The sequence below is a fragment of the Triticum urartu genome, chromosome 4A (genome assembly GCF_056163025.1).
Source record: "Triticum urartu cultivar PI428250 chromosome 4A, HENAU_Tu73, whole genome shotgun sequence".
NCBI lineage: Eukaryota > Viridiplantae > Streptophyta > Magnoliopsida > Poales > Poaceae > Triticum > Triticum urartu.
In genome coordinates this window covers 223,898,547-223,903,176 of record NC_141876.1, presented here as the reverse complement: position 1 = coordinate 223,903,176, position 4,630 = coordinate 223,898,547, and positions in this window count along the sequence as shown.

The window sequence follows — 4,630 nt, the reverse complement described above, 5'->3', positions numbered from 1 at the left end:
CCATGAAGGAATTGCCTCACTAGGGTAGATCTTCACGAAGTAGGCGATCTCCTTGCCCATACAAACTCCTTGGTTCAACTCCACAATCTTGACGAAGGCTCCCAAGTGACACCTAACCAATCTAGGAGACACCACTCTCCAAAAGTTAATAGATGGTGTGTTGATGATGAACTCCTTGCTCTTGTGCTTCAAATGATAGTCTCCCCAACACTCAACTCTCTCTCACACGGATTTGGATTTGGTGGAAAGATGATTTGAGTGGAAAGCAACTTGGGGATGGCTAGAAATCAAGATTTATGTGGTTGGAATGGAAGATCTTGATCTCCACAAGTGTAGGTAGTTCTCTCTCAGAAAATGTAAGTTGGAAGTGTAGGCATGTTCTGATCACTCTGTCCATGAATGAAGAGTGGGTGGAGGGGTATATATAGCCTCCACACAAAATCTAACCATTACACACAATTTACCAAACTCGGTGAGACCGAATTGTGAAACTCGGTCGGACCGATTCAGTTCAAAATGTGAACGTTAGGTTTTTCGGTGGGACCGACACGTCAACTCAGTGGGACCTGTTTCATTAGGGTTATGGCATAGCGTAATCTCGGTGAGACCGATTACACAAACTCAGTGGGACCGGTTTTGGTAATAAGCTAACCAGAGAGTTGGTCAGGCAAACTCGGTGGGACCGATTCGCTCATCTCGGTTGGACCTAAACGTTACGAAGGGGAAACAGATAGTTTGCATTGCAAACTCGGTGGGACCGATCGCTCATCTAGGTTAGACCAAAACGGTATGAAGGGAAACAAAGAGTTTGCAATCCCATCTCGGTGAGACCGAGATCCCTATCGGTGAGACCGAAAAGACTAGGGTTTTGTGGCAGTGGCTATTTCAACTGAACTCGGTGGCACCGGATGGAAAGTTTTGGTGGGGCCGAGTTAGACTTTTGGTTTTGGACATATGTGGATATGAGAAAGTGATTGAGGGTTTTGGAGCATATCACTAAGCACTTTGAGAAAGTAACCCATTAAGCAACACCTCATCCCCTTTTAATAGTGTTGGATTTTCCTATGGACTCAATGTGATCTTGGATCACTAAAAGGTAAAATGCAGAGTCTTGAGTTTAGAGCTTGAGCCAATCTTTTGTCCTTAGCATTTTGAGGGGTCCACATTTCTAATCCATGCCATGCCAATCATTGAGCTTTCCTGAAATATTTATCTTGAAATAGTATTAGCTCAATGAGCTATATGTTGTTAGGAATTACCAAAACCACCCAGGGATAGTTGCACTTTCAATCTCCCCCTTTTTGGTAATTGATGACAACATATAGATCAAAGCTTTGACAAATGATTATAAGATTGAAATACATTGTCTCTTTGAGAAGTATGTGATAAGCAAGAGCTCCCCCTAAATTTGTGCATTATTTAAATTTGCTTTTGAATGCAAATGCACAATCGATTAGGATCATGGGTTACTCTTACATGTCACATACATCTTGGTGGAGCGCTCAAAATGATATAACTTATAAGCATGCACTCATCACCAAGCAAAGTGAATGATCATATAAGAAAGTAGAGGATAATATCATCCAAGCAAGCATTAAGTAGCATATGATCAATCACATGATCACACAAGTATCTCACACAAGGACATAAAGTATCTCACACAGGCACACAATAAAAAGTTCAAGCAAAAGAAAAGAAGCAAACACTCTCTCAAAGCCTATGATCTGTACATATTTCTCCCCCTTTGGCAACAAGTTACCAGAAAGTTCAAATATGCATAGTGCTATGCATCTCTCAGGCTTTGTCTTCGGGAGGTGGTGTAGAGAGAACTCCAAGGACGAAGGCATCCGTTGATGTAGTTGGAGATGGTGGAGTGGCTGCTGGAGGTGGTACTAAGGCTGTAGCTGCCAGTGCTGATGTTGTTGCTCTTGTATCAGGTACATGCACTGCAGCAGACCTCTTTCATCTAGGCACTCGCTAAAATGCATCAGTAGTTGCCTTCCCTCTCTTCTCTTCTACTGCCTCCTGGAGCTGCTCAACTGCTGTTTGAATCTCAGTTACCTTCAGATCAAGATCATAAAATTTGGTTTCTATGATCCTCTCCAAGCTCTCCTGGTTTTGAGTCAGGGTGGCCAAGCCCTTCTCAATCCTCAGTGTATAATGGATCAGATATGCAAGTTGATCTTGCTTGCTCTTCAAGAAAACTTGAGATGCCTCTTCAACACTTGGCATCTTGGCAGCTTTCTTAGCCTTTGCTTTGGCTCTCTTCTCCTATGCTTGAGCTGATGATGGTTCCTCCTCATTCATCACTACAGTGTTGTCTTCAAAAATCAGGATATAAGGGTAGATGCTCCTTATCCAATAGATACATTCATGTGCCCATCTTGGAGTTGATGAGCTCCTGAATGTGTGGAGCATACCATCAGCTTCTCTTCTGGTCAGCAGCAGTCCTCTTGATTGTCTCTACAATCATACTCATGACCATGAACTTCTAAGGGACATCAAAAAGCTGTAGCAGGTTGATAGAATGCCCTCTGATCATCTTGTGATCTCCTGACTTGGGTAGCAATGTGTGCCTTAGGATCCAGTTGATTGTAGGCAGACCAGGCAACAAGTAATGTACTGATCCAAGCTTGTGAGTCTCCAAAGCTTTATCTGGTATCTCCTTGTACATGTTTGCCATAGTGTTGTGGTCTTTATTCTTATTGGCATACACATCCAAGTCATCCTCATGTTCCTCTGGGGCATTTATCAGCTTGGCCCATTCTTCAACAGTGGATTGGTACCTAGTACCATCAGACATCCATATGATCTTCCCATCTGGGTAAAAGTGAGCAGTGGAGTAAAACTGCATGATCAGCTCATCATTCCATTTTGTGAGCTTCTGTCCAACAAAGTCATCTACTCAACATGCTTTGAAGCTATCATATACTCTTGGGAAGTGATCTTCATTATCCTTGATGAATTCCCAATCAACCCATCTCATGTCACAAACAATGGGCTTCTTGTCAAGAAAAATAGTTTCATAGAAGTCTTGTTGTTCTTTTGTGTGGAACCCATAGTCAACTGCAGTCCTTCTCCTCACAACATAGGGATCAGATTGTCTCCACAATCTCAGTCCAGCATCTTTTCTGATGTGCATGTCTTCAGCCACTGTATGAGTATCATTGTGCTCTGGTATCTTGGGTTTCAACTTTCTCAACACATGGGATTCATCATCCTCTTCTTCAGCTTCAGGCACTAGGGCCTTGTTCTCCACTTCTGTAACACCCTCGATGCGACTATAGCTCCCACGTGTCGAGGCACGACTTAGAGACATAATCGCATTGAAGGCATATGTCACAAGTTAGACAATCTTCACAACATCCCATGTAATATATAGATAATGAAAGGGGAGATAACATAGTTGGCTTACACTCGCCACGTCAATCAAGTACATAAATAACATTACATCATCCAAACACTCATGGCCCGACTACGGTGCCAAAATAAAAGATAACCCAACATGCGACACGGTCCCGATCACCCCCAACTGGGCTCCACTACTGATCATCAGGAAAGGAAACATAGTATCATTGAGAGTCCTCGTCGAACTCCCACTTAAGCTCGAGCGCGTCACCTGGAGTGGAATCATCAGGCCCTGCATCTGGTGTAATAGTAATCTGTGAGCCACAGGGACTCAACAATCTCGCACCCTTGTGATCAAGACTATTTAAGCTTATAGGTAAGGCAAGGTAAAAATATATGTGGAGCTGCAGCAAGCGACTAGCAAATATGGTGGCTATCCTGTTCGCAAGAGAGAGTGAGAAGAGGAGGCAAAGCGCGAGCGAGAAACTAGAGAGCTACCTGCGCAAACATTACTCCAACACCGTGTCCACCTGCCGGACTCCGCCGAGAAGAGGTCATCATGGTAACTCACACGGTTGATTCATTTTAGTTAAGTTAAGGTTCAAGTTATCTACAACCGGACATTAACAAATTCCCATCTGCCCATAACCGCGGGCACGGCTTTCGAAAGTTCAAAACCCTGCAGGGGAGTCCCAACTTAGCCCATGACAAGCTCCCACGGTCAATGAAGGAATAGACCTCCTCCTGAGACGTTCCGATCAGGCTCGGTACCTCGGTTCTTCAAGACACTTCGACAGGTTAAAACAAGACCAGCAGCACCGCCCGAATGTGCCGACAAATCCCGATAGGAGCTGCACATATCTCGTTCTCAGGGCACACTCAGATGATCTCTCCATACAACTAAAACCAAACCTCGAGTTTCCCCGAGGGGGCGCTGCACAGGACTCTAGTTTGGACCAACACTCAGAGGAGCACTGGCCCAGGGGGGGCTAAAGTAAGATGACCCTCGGGCTCCGGAAACCCAAGGGAAAAAGAGGCTAGGTGGCAAATGGTAAAACCAAGATTGGGCATTGCTGGAAAAGCTTTAATCAAGGCGAACTATCAAGGGGTTCCCATTATAACCCAACCGCGTAAGGAACGCAAAATCCGGAAACATAACACTGATATGACGGAAACTAGGGCGGCAAGAGTGGAACAAAACACTAGGCGAGAGGCTGAGCCTTCCACCCTTTACCAAGTATATAGATGCATTAAGATAACATGGCAATATAATGGTATCTCA